This window comes from Elephas maximus, chromosome 19, assembly GCF_024166365.1.
Source record: "Elephas maximus indicus isolate mEleMax1 chromosome 19, mEleMax1 primary haplotype, whole genome shotgun sequence".
Taxonomy (NCBI): Eukaryota; Metazoa; Chordata; class Mammalia; order Proboscidea; family Elephantidae; genus Elephas; species Elephas maximus.
In genome coordinates, this window is record NC_064837.1 from 237,501 (window position 1) to 250,293 (window position 12,793).

Sequence of the window (12,793 nt, forward strand, 5' to 3'; positions counted from 1 at the left end):
GGGTCCGCGCTCTAGGGCGGCCCGCGGGGGGGGAGGAGGTACGACAGAGCCTAACAACGGACCGCCGGGGCCCAGCCGCGGCTACGCAGCCTGGGCCCCCACCTCGCAAGGGCGACTTCCCTCGGCACCGGCGGAAGCAACACGCGGGCCCTCCCCTCCTTCCGCTCTCGCTTGCCTCACGCGGGTCTCGGCAAGCACCGGGGCGGGCACGCACGCGCGCACCCTTCTCTCACCCGCCTTCTCGGGACCAGGCACGGCACCCTCCCGCGAGGCGTGCGTGCTCTAAAGGTCTTACCCCGCTCGACCCCCCTCTTTTTTTTCTTTTTTTCTCCACATCCTTTCTCTCCCTCTCGGCCGCACTCCTCTTTTCTGTTTCTCTCGGCTCGAGGGGCGCACGCCCACGCGCGTGAGCGGTGACCGGAAGGGTGGGCTGGGAACGGGGAACGGCACCGCCACCCGGCCTCAGGCACCTGAGGGACGGCCTGGAGCGTTCCAGGGGCACCGCCAAAGGGCCACTCGAGGCGCACCGGCACCACCTGGGTGGGGCGCGCGGGTGCGTCGGACCGGAGGGCCCCCCCGCCGCGGGGGCGGGGGAGGGCCCGACGCGAGGCAGAACACCAGGGCCACGAGCAGAGGCGGTCCTGCTCGGTCTCAGGACCCCGCCACCGCCGACGCTGGCCGCGAGGCCGCGAACGAGGGCAGATGAGCGAGGTCGGGCCGGATTCCGTGCCCCTGCCCCTCTGCGCACCACCAGCGGGCGGGGAGGAGGAGCGAGGGGCCCGCGCGCTGAGCGAGAAGAGCGGTCCCATTCGCCACGAATGTCCGTCCCTCGTCTTGGCGCGGCTCGGACCCGGCCCGGGAGAGCACGACAACACCACATCGATCGGGTCAGCGCAGGCACAAGCGAGGAGGAGAAGACCCCCCGCCAGGGCTGCCAGGAGGCGGGCGAGGACAGCCCCGGAGAGGACCCGCTTTCTGCCTCGCCCGCCCCGCCCGGGCTGCGGAAAGGTGGCCGCGAGGACCCCGCACACGGAGAACGCCTGACACGCGAGGCACGTGGGCCTGGGGGAGGGGGAGCGGGGCACACTCTGGCGAGCACCGCGGCCACCGCGGGTGCCTGCGACAAGGGGCACGCGGGTCAGAGGGCCCGCGGCGCCCGTGCCACGCCGCCCTCCTGCACTGGAGACCGGGGGGAGGCACCGCGGCTGGACACCTGGACGCGCGAGAGCCGGCGCACGGGCCCCAGGCGGGCGGCTCAAGCGGGGAGGAGCGGAGGAGAGCGTGGGCCGTCGGTGGACCAGCGCCTACGGACCCGTCCAGGTTTCCCATCTGCTCAGCGGGAGTCACCCGGCGAGGAGAGCGTGTCAGCACCAATCTGGTGGCCCAAATCGTCCGTTTTGGGCGAGAGAAAAGCCACGCCCCGCGGCGGGAGGGGCCCGCTCCCCACGGCGAGCCCCCGGAACTGCGGCCCGGCCATTGGTCCGTAGCGCGACCCCATGGCCCCCAGCGCCCCGCCCCCCCCCGGAGCTCCCGGGATCCTCTGGTCGACCCGCGGGACGGGGTGACGGAGCTGGCCGGGGCCGCGCGGGCGCCCAGAGCCAGCCGCCTGCGCTGCGGCCAACGCGGGCCGGTCGGGGAACCCTCGGAGGGGGGACTTGGAAAAAATTCTCGGGCGGCGGGGCCCCTCCGAAGGTCCGGGCCCCGCGCGAGTCCGTGGCCGGGCCGGGGCGGGCCGGGGGCGGCAACCTCGGCCCGGGGACCCCCGGAGCGGGACTTTGAAAAAATTCTCCGACGGTCCGGACCCCACGCGGGACCGCGCCCGGGCCCGGGGCGCCCTCCGCGGGCCACCCCGGACCTACGCCGGAGGCCCCGGTGACGACCGGGCCGCGCGAAGGAAGGCGCGCGAACGGCCGGGGCGTGCCTTGTCCCGTTCTTCTGCCTGCGCCGTCTCGGTGCGGCCCGGTTCGGTCCAGCGCCGTCTAAAACACGGCACCCGGGAGCGCGGCGGCGGCGGCGGCGGCGGCGGCGGCGGCGGCGGCGGCGGCGGCGGCGGCGGCGGCCGCCTCGGCCACATGAAGCTGCGGGCCCAATTCCGGAACGTGGCTCTGGCGCCGGCGCCCCACCGTGGCCGGGACGATCCCGCCGACGCCGCCGGCGTCCCGAGACGTCGCCTCGGCCAGCGCGGCCACAGCGCCTCCCATGTCGCCGGCGCCGGAGCTCCGGAGGAAAACGATGTCAAAGCGGCCGCCAGGTGGCGGCCGACAACCGGCGCGGGCGACAGCGGGACGGATCCGGATCGGCGGCCGGCGAGGGCGCGTCGCCGGGCGGCCGGACACCCGGTCCCGTCCCGGCTCCCCCCCCCGCCCCCCTCCCCCGCCTCCCAGCGCCGCCGCCGAACACGTTTCTCGGCGCGGGGCGGCCGGAAGGCGTTGGGGCCGGCCACGGCGCGGGGTCGGTTGGGCCAAGGGGATCCACCCGGCCGGGCCCTTTCCCGCCTCGGCCAGGACGATCCTGCCGACGCCGCCGCCGGCGTCCGGGAACGTCGCCTCGGCCAGCGCGGCCACATCGCCTCCCGCGCGTGTCGCCGGCGCCGGAGCTCCGGGGGAAGACGATATCAAAGCGGCCGCCAGGTGGCGGCCGACAACCGGCGCGGAGTGCAGCGGGACGGATCCGGATCGGCGGCCGGCGAGGGCGCGTCGCCGGGCGGCCGGACGCCCGGCCCCGTCCCGGCTCCCCCCCAGGCCCCCTCCCCCGCCTCCCAGCGCCGCCGCCGAACACGTTTCTCGGCGCGGGGCGGCCGGAAGACGGTGGGGCCGGCCACAGCGCGGGGTCGGTTGGGCCAAGGGGATCCGCCCGGCCGGGCCCTCCTCAGGTTCCGGAGGTGTGAGCAGGCTGTGCGGCTGGCTGCTTCTCCCTGACGGAACAGCAGTGGAAGGAACGACGGTACCAGCCCACTGCAGCAGCCGCTCTGGGAATGGTGCCTGAGGGCTCCCCGCGGGGCAGGGCCGGTAAACCCTCTCTGCCCCTGAAAGGTCTCTTCCTGCCGCTGCCCCTCAGTGCGTCGTCTAAGCCCGCCTTGGACGGTCAGGACTCCCCGCTCGTCGCAGACATACTCGTTCGCTTGTGTTTCCGGGTCTTTGTCGTCAAGAGAGCTAGGCGGAAGCGTCAGCCTATTCCACCACCCTGGCCCCATCTCCCAAAGTTCCGAACCAAGGGGGTCCGGCCCAGCCGGGCCATTTCGCCCCTCAGCCAGGAAGATCCCGTCTACCCCGCTGGAGCCCTGGAGCACCATGCCGGCCAGCCGGCGTGTCCCACTCGGGGGGGGCCCTGGGAGGGAGGGAGGGAGGGAGGGAGGGAGGGAGGGAGGGAGGGAGGGAGGGAGGGAGGGAGGGAGGGAGGACCCCGGGAGGGGGAGGGGATTGGAGGGGAGGGGGAGACAGGCGTACCTGGACGCCGAGCCAGCCCGGTGACGGCGTTAGGTAGAAGAAGGACGGTAGGCGCCTACGCGCTCACGCCCGTGGCTGCAGATACGGACACGCCGGCGCGTGCACGCGCCCGTGCGCGGGCGGGCGGGTGCGTCCGCACGCGCGTACTCGTACGCGTGTGCCTGCCCGTGCGTACCCGCGCGGGTACACGCGCGTAGGCGTGTGCGCGCCCGCACGGGCGCGCCCGCGCCGGTACGCGCGCGTACGCCTAGGGGTGTGCACGCGCGGGCGCCCGCCTCTACGTACATGCCCGAGGGCGCGCGCGCGCGCGCGCCCGCGCCTGCACGCGCCTGCACCTTCACACGGGCACCTGCGCGCGGACCTGCCCGCGCCCCCGCCTCTGCGTGGGATCGGCGAGAGCCGAAGGCGGTACCGCCGCCGCCGCGTTTTGAAGATCCTTTGGCTCACGCGCCCCCCCCACCCCCTTCCGGCCACCTTCGGGGGGAAAGCCCAACTTCACGGACGGGCGGAGCGGATAGCCCTTCAGCTGCGCCTCCCTGAAATAGAACGGGAGGAGTCACGAGAGCCTTAGGAAACGGAGCGAGGCGACGAGAGGGTGCGTCGAAAGGCGGGCGTCGAGAACTCCGGCCACAGGCGTTTTCCTTCCGTAGGGTGTAGAAAGCACCCCGCCGCACGCACCCGGCGTTAGGGAGCTGTCTCGAGGGCCGCGGTTTCTACTCCGCCGACCCCTTTCAGTTGAGACGGGACGCCTCCGAGCGTGTGTGTGCGCGCGACCCGAAGGCGGTCGTCGAGGGACGACGGCACCCTCGGTCCGCCGAACCCCCGCGCCCTCGGACGGACGGATGGAGAAGCTCTCCTCGACGTCACGGAGGCGGTCCCGACTGAAACCGGAGGGGCACGTGCCGGCGGCGCTAGGCCCGCCGCCGCCGAGGACCGCTGGCGCCACCCCCCCCACCGCCCACCACGCACCCCCAACCCCACCCAGCCTGCGCCCTTGCCGTGGGCCCCACGCTGGCGACATCCGGATCCAGTCCGACGTGGCCGCCGGGTGCCACCCGCCAGGCGGGGAAGAGGTTTGGAGGCGGCGGAGGCGGTGGGGGCGGCGGGGGGCGGCGGGGGTGTGGGCGGTGGGGGGCGGAGGAGGAGGAGGAGGAGGAGGAGGAGGAGGAGGAGGAGGAGGACGGACGGACGGACGGACGGACGGAAGGACGGGAACGCGGCGCGCGCGCGCGTGCGCCCGCACCGCAGAGTGCCCTCCGGAGACACGGACGGGCCCACGGAGCACACGGAAACACGGAGATGGACGCGAGGGGGCGCGCGCGCGCGCGCGCAGCAGACACAACCCCGGGACGCCCGGGAGACACAGAGGTAGGCGCGGGCAGGCAGAACACGCGGGAACGCGGACGCGCGGCACCCACGGGCACGGTCCGCGCGCGCACGCGCACGGGGGCCCGGACGCACGGCGACTCGCACGGACGGCGCGGCCGAAACACGGGAAGGTAGGCCTCGGGGGCACACGCCCGCGGACCCCCCCAACAAAAGCCCGCCCGCGGCCAACCCCCGCCGCCCCCCCCCGAAGCGGGACGCCCACCCGCACGGACGGACGGAGGGGCGCGACGGGGCGGACGGCCGCGCCGCAGCGCTCCGGAGGACACGGCGCCCCCGCCACACACGCGCGACGCGATACACGCGTCGCGCGCGAGACGGGGGCACGGGCACGAGGTACGTACGCCCGACCGCGCGACTCGCGCGCCCGCCGGCCGCGCGCCCGCGCGGCATCCCGAAGAGGGCGCGCCGCACTCGGACGGACGGGGGCGCGCGCGCGCGCGCACCGGGGAGGCCACGCGCGCACCCGCGCGGACACGTACGCGCACGCAGCGGCGGCGGCGGCGGCGCCCTCCGGCGACACGGACGCACGCCCGGGGCACGCGGAAACGCGGAGACGCACGCGCACAGCAGACGCACGCACGGGACGCTCGGGAGACGCGGAGGTAGACGCGGGCAGGCGGAACACGCGGGAACGCGCGTCGCCCCCGCGCACACGATACACGGAGCGGGCGGGCACGCTCCACTAGGCGCGCGCGCGCGGCCTGCACTTGACGCTCGGGGACGCGGGCGCGGACGGGGCCCCGTACACGCGGCACCCACGGGCAGGCGGCACGCGGGCTCGGACGCACGCCCGGCGACGCGCGCGGACGGACAGACGGCGCACCGGAACCGCGGGCGGGAGACGCGAACGAACGGGCGCCTCCCGCGCCGCGCGGGGGGGACGCCCCCGCGGAAGGCGCGGCACGGCCACACGCCCGCGGCGCCCCCGCGCGCCCGCCGTCCCCCCAAAGCGGGACGCGCTCGAGACGGCGCACGGGCACGGACGGTGACCGCGACGCCCCCACTCCCGCCTGTCCCCGCGCTCCCGCCCGCACGCACGCGACCCCGGAGGACGCGTCGCACGCGAGACACGGGGGCGCGTGCCCGAACTACGTAGGGTCGACCGCACGATTCGCTCCCACCGGCCACGCGCCCGCGCGGCATTCCGATGTGGGCCCACTACGCTTACGCGGGAGCGCGACGCGCCGGCGCGCCACCACGCTCACAGTACGCGTGGCTCGCAGGGGCGATCCCCCCGCCGGAAGGAGGGAATCCGCACCGCAGCAGCCTTCTCTTTCGGTGTCAGGCGGGCCGCTGTCCCGCTAGCTAGATTGGTGGCGGTGGCGGCACGGTGTCCTGGGGAGGGAGGGAGGGAGGGGTAAGGAGGAGGACAGAGAGACGGGGATAGGGGAAGGGGGGAGGGAAAGAGACACCAAGACAGGAAATGGGGAGGGGGAGACATAGAGGGCCTGGTCGACCTGGAGTCCGGGGAGAGGAGGGAGGGTTACCGGGCTGCGGGGGCCGAGAGGTGGGAAGAAAGCAAGAAAAAGCAGTGGGGGGGAGGAAATCCAAAGCCCCCCTGCAGCCGTGCCCTCTCGTCCCTGTTTCCGCGGCCGTGGGGCGTTGCCTTTGCTCTTCTTCCACTTGCCTCCTAGTTGTCCCCTTAAGCCATGGTCCTCCAGCCCACCTTCCCTGATACGCAGGCCTGCGGAGCATTTGGTTTATTGAGGAGAGACATTTCAAGACTGACCTTTCCTTTATCGTGTGTTGTATTCCCTTTTAAATAGTCTTTTCTACTATCTAGCGAAAACTCCTCTCCCTTTCTTCCTCCCCACTCTAAACCCTCAAAAAATAGTCTGTTTAGACTATTTCTGAAGTTCTTATAATACTGGTTTCATAACCTCTTCTCCCCTTTACAAATTTACTCAGCATGCCATCCAGATTCCTCAATGTTATGAAATGTCTCACAGATTCGTCATTGATATTTATCAATATTTCCCCTTCTGTGAATGTATACCATAATTTACGCATTCACCCCTTTATGGGCATGTTGGTTTCTTCCATGTTTTTGCTTTTGTAAACACTGCTGCACTGGACAGGGGTGTCCACATCTGTTTGTATAAAGGCTCTTATTTCTCTACGATATATTTCAAGGAGTGGGAGTGCTGCATCTTATGGTTTCTATTTTTACCTTTTTTAAAAAGTGCCCATCGATTTCCCAAGCGGTTGTACCATTTTATATTCCAGAAGCAGTATATAAGTTCCGGATTTTAGGGATCAGATGCTCATCCGAAACGTCATAGCTAAAACTTTTTTCCCAGTTTGCAAAGATTGGTTCATCACGCCAAGTCTTTTTTTGTTGAGAGTTTTTAATTACGTGTTCACTCTCTAATGTAAATACTGTGTTCCTAGAAATTCATCCCTCCAAGTTTTCAAATGTATGATTTCTTTTAATTTCAGTTGGGTCCCTTGTGATATAAAAGCCTATCTCATTTCTTATTCAAGTTACTTGCTTCTTCACAGTTTGGACAACGGTTTATCAATTTGGTTTTTTTGAAAGAGCAACTTTTGGTCATAACTCTCCCTTGATTTTCTGTTCTCTACTCCATGTAATTCTGCCCTAATACCTGATTTGTTCAGGAGCCTGAGGGTTTCTTCTCTTGCTAAGCTGTACAGAAAATTCTATGATTTTGGCCCTTTTTGTATGTTCACATTTATTGATATAAATTGACTTCAAACACTGCTTTCTGGGTGTTCTGTCCACTGGAAGTTCTGTTGAAATCTAGTATAATTGTGCAGCTTAGTTTCATCGCTAGTACTTTGTTTTACGCGCATCTTTCACCCCGGTCATTGGGTACATAAATGTTAAATATGGTTACGTCCTGGTGTATTGTCCCTTTAATCACTATACACTTTCGTTTCCCTTTGTGGTGGATTTAACTTTAAATCCTATTTTGTCAGAAACTATTTTCTCCCATCCTTTGAGTTTTTGTCTCTAAGGTGTTCGTTACAGGCAGCATATAGATGGATCATATTTCCATATCCATTGCCACCACCTATATTTAGTCCATTTACATTCAGTGTATATTCCTTTCCTCATAGTCGTGTTTGATTCTGTTCCTGGTGCTTTTTTGTATTTATAGTGCTTCATTACCTAGTTACCCGTTTTTTAAACTTTAAACCTGTTTTTCGCCTTGTCTTCCTCTCCATAGGAAAGATCTGTGACTACATTACTTAGTCCCTCTTGATTTTAATGTGTTTGTTTTACATAATGACATCACTGCCCATCTTCAGCATTTTTTAATCGGGTTTTTCCTCATTTCCCTATCTGGGTTGACATTTGGTTGTCCTCTGCTCTAGTCTTGGTTCGATTCCTGAAATTCATTTTCTACCCAGAGGCCTCCCTTTAAATATTTCTTGCAGTTTTGGTTTTTACAAACTCCCTAAAATTTACCCTAATACAATCCTAATTTTTCCTTCATATTTGCAGGACAGTTGTGCTGCATATGATTGTTGGGTGGCAATTTTTTTCCTTCAATTCTTTGTACAAGTCATCCATTCCCTTCTTGCCTGCATGGCTTCTCCTGAGTAGTCCAAGCTTATTTTATTCACCCTCCTTTGTAGGTGACCTTTCACTTATCCCTGTTGTTGTTAGGTGCCATCAAGTCGGTTCTGACTCATAGGGACCCAATGTCCAACAGAACGAAACGCTGCCCCATCCTGGTCCATCCTCACAATCATTACACTTGAGTTGCCTGTTGCAGCCACTGTGTCAACACACCTCATTGAGGGTGGTCTTTTCCACTGACCCTGTACTGTACCAAACGTCCTCCCAGGACTGATCCCTCGTGACAACACATCCAAAGTGCATAAGACAGAGTCTCACTGTCCTTGCTTGTAAGGAGCATTGTGGTTATAGTTCTTCCCATACAGATTTAGTTCATTCCTTTTGGCACCCCACCGTATAGTGCGCTCACCAGCACAATTCAAAGGTGTCACACTTCTTTAGTTTTCTTTATTCTCTTACTGTCCAGCTTTCACCTGGATATGATGGGATTGCAAATACCATGGCTTGTGTAAGGGGCACCTCTCGACAATGCAGGAGGGTTGACAGCCCTGCCCCCCGTTTTTGTGAGCAAAGCACATCCCTTGTAAGACTCACGTCCCTATTCCCTAGAGCTCAGGGGTGGGTTCTGTATACAGACCATAGGCACCCAACAGTTTTGGTTGTAAGGACTGGGAGGTGCACGTAATTCCTGCACCCCTGTCGCTCGTGGGAGGGGGACATGCTGGGGTACCAGTTCTTAAGCCCCTCCCGTGTGCAGGTGAGGATGCTGTTTAGTAAGGCAAAGTCACATAGAACATCAAACGCCCACCTCTCCACCACAGAGCTGAAATAGTTGCAGTGTGCCAGGAAAGGCCTATTCTCCTGACATACACCCACGTAAGTCCCAGAAGAGTGACGAAAGTATCCAGGATCCATTTATGCCTGGATAGGAGCCATTTCTGTACTAAGCTCCCTCACTGAGTGGGGCTTTCAAGTTATCTTTACCCCCAAATGGTGAAATTATTTCCTCCCAGGCTGGGAGGATCTCTTTATGTGCTGAGGACGGCCTGAGGCACAGGAATATTGACAGCCTCTACAGGCAACCTTGAGGAAGAGAGGCACAGTAAAAAAAGTACTCCCCTTTTGCCATAAGCCCAGTTTTCTAGTTCCAGAGGTGCAAGTGGCTGGTGTGGGTGGTTGCTTCTCCCTGAAGAAATGGGGGCAGAACACCCATACCAGCCTGCTGCCACCTCCAAGTCCAGGCATGGAGCCTCAGGGCCTTCCAGGATTCAGGCCTGGCACCTCCTCTCTGTTTCTGAACTGGCTCCATTCCTCTGCCGCTCAGTCTGGTTTCTAACTCTGGCTTTGACGTTCAGGGCTCCTTGCTTGTCATAAATACAATCCTGTCAGTTGTTCCTGGCTCTTGTTCTAAGACAGAACACTGGAAGCTTCTACTAGGCCCTCTTAGCCCTGCGGCTTATCGTTCTGTGACAGTCTTTGTGACTGACATTTCACTCAGTACGTAATGCCTAAAGCTCCACCCCTCTTGTAGCATGTATCAAAGACTACATTCCTACTAGCTCATTAGTACTCCAGTGTAATATGTACATTTTGTTTATCCATTCACTCGTTTGAACATTCGGAGCTACTGGGAATAGCGCAGCGTTGATCATTGGTGGGCAACTATCTCTATCTCTGCCTTCCTAACTTTAGGTTACAAGCATAGGGAAGGAATGTTCGTAGGATAAGTTCCATTTTTATTAGTTCTTTGGAGAACCGCTTTTTCTTTTTCACGACTCAAACATTTCACATTTCCGCCTGCAAAGGATAAGAGTTTCGGTCTCCCCACACACCACTAATAACTAATTTTCTGCATCATTTTCGGCGAGCTGAAATAGCACCACTGTGGTTTTTGTCCATCTCCTCCTCCTGTCTAATACCCAAAGCCATCTTCACATGTGCTTGTGGGCCAGGGCCACTTAAATATCAGTGATGTTACCGCCCTTCACTTTTTACTTTTGTATGGCTTCTCTCGACTTGAAGTTTTACTTCGTAGTTCCAAAAGTAGACAATTTGTCCCCATGTGTTCGCTCAACATTTTTCACTGTTCCGTAGCTTTTGGTGAGTGTATTCAATTTCTAGGCAGTTCCAGTTGCTAACCCATTCTCCTGCATCTGCAGTCCTGGTTTGGTAACCTGCTGAAAAAAAGATCAGGTCCCCTAATTATGTCCTGGTTCTTTTTCAGAAATCTTATACCTGGGCTTCAAAAACCTGTCTTTGGACACATTTTCCATTTTTTCTTTACGGTGTTACATACGGATCCTGTTACATTTTTCTGCAAGTATCATTTGCCAATACCATTCACCCAAGCCTGCCCGATTCTTCCCATTCGAGCGGACTTCTGCCAGTTTTCAAAAACCAGTCCATGAAGGAATACATTCATTTCCCGTGTTAACCTTGGTCTATGTGTCTGTCATTATAGTTACACCAGACTGTTGATTACAACGGCTTCTGTCAACCACTATCCTGGAGGACAGATCACTTCCTTAAAAATCATCTGTGCTCCTCACACACAACCCTTTTCCCTTGCCCGGGCGAACAGTAATCATGTTACTAGTTTTACCCGTCATACCCTGCCTCATACAGTATGAGCATTTCCAGATGTGCGTCACTAACCGTGCATTTATAAGGCTCCTCTGGGTGGCCTTCGAAGTATATACATCATCGCTGAATATCCTTTATATGGATATACGGCACACCACAACAGGTAGGACACAGCACACCACACATGACATACGACACGACAGAAAGGAGGGATTCGTAACAACCGACTTAATGACAAAATTCATTGAAGTTGAGATTTTGCTGGGGTACATGGGACCTAGACTTAAAAGACACGTATCTTGTCTCTCTAGACCCTCGGGGAGGAGAAAAAAAACTCATTGCTGTGCTGCACAACCCCAGTCAAAGGCAGCAATTGGGGGAAATAAACGGGTGCACCACCCATAATCCGGGACAGGCACTGGGCCAAAGGTCGGCCCACGAGGCTCCCTGGAGCATTGCTGACTTAACGAAACTTAGCGAAGGCACAGTTCACGCCAACGCCCACCCAGTAACTCAGGTATATCAACATTAGCGCTTCGTTCCCGTGTTCCCAACAGACTGAGGAAAAGGGCGCCACAGGAGCCATCCCACTCATCACGAAATCCACAACTCCCACATGCGTAGTAGCGTCTGTACACGTTGGGGGTGGAATGCAAAATGAAAGTATCGTGCAAGCTGGGGCTAAGGTAGGGTGCTGAGGGGCGCAAAGACTTGGCCTGACAGGGAACAAGACTACGGAGGGCGGCAGAGGTGCAAAGGAAACACGGGAATGTGGGGGATTCAGAAACCGCCAACCCACACTACAAGGCATGTAAGATCAGGGACATCTCTAGCCTACCTTGAGCGACCCTCACACGTTTAACGGCCACCCACCGCCCAACAGTCCATAGCACAACCCAGTCCTGGCCCAAAAGCGCAACACCAAGGAGCAAGTCCAATCTCCCTGGGGCACACCCAACGTGTCGAGTGGTTTGGGATGCACGCATACAGTAGTAAGTAAACACAGGGGAAGTTTGGGGCTAGGGAAGCGCTGGGAGAGCACATGCACAGATCCACTCAACTGACCCATAAGCACGTCACCAAGAACACGCCCAAAGTAGGCATCCCGCGCCCGCACACTGCTAGCACGCGTGGCACCAGAAGGGTGTGGGCAGAGAGGTGCAAGACAGCGTGAGGGACTCTGGGACGGGCCACCAGCCACAAACACACTGATGAGAAAGCTGCACACGCAAGCACATGGACCCACTATCTGACGCCGGCTGCCTGGCCCGGCAAGTTTCGCCCTGAACTCAAAGAATGAGGGACAAGCTCCTTCAGGAGAAGTGCGCCACGTGGCGCTAGCACTGAAGCAGCTCACTTTTCCAAGAGATTAGCTTGGCCTATAACACACAGCCAGCGCCTATGCACAATATGTTTCAGGTGATGGTACACAGGGGTAAAACATTTTCAAAGATACCTAAAACAGCCTTCTCATTGAGGGCGCGTTGCTCTCCCCCACCTCCCACCACATCATACACCACAAGGCGCTCAAGGGCGCCAAACGCACTAGGGGATTCTGCTGCAGTGATAAGCACGACATAAGAAAGCCACTCCAAGCGCTCACTGCTAGGAACGCAGCCTACAGCCTCACGCACAACAGCTTGCCTGAACAACACTTGAGTGCTCCCCGTTTTCATGCTTGTCCACCCTCAACTTCCGCGAATACCAGATCCCCGCACCTGTAACAATAAATGTAAGACACATTCTTGTCATAGACATGAACATCGTCTGGCTGTTTCGTCTGGCGCTCCTTATGGCCCTACGGGACAGCACAATGACACCTCAACAA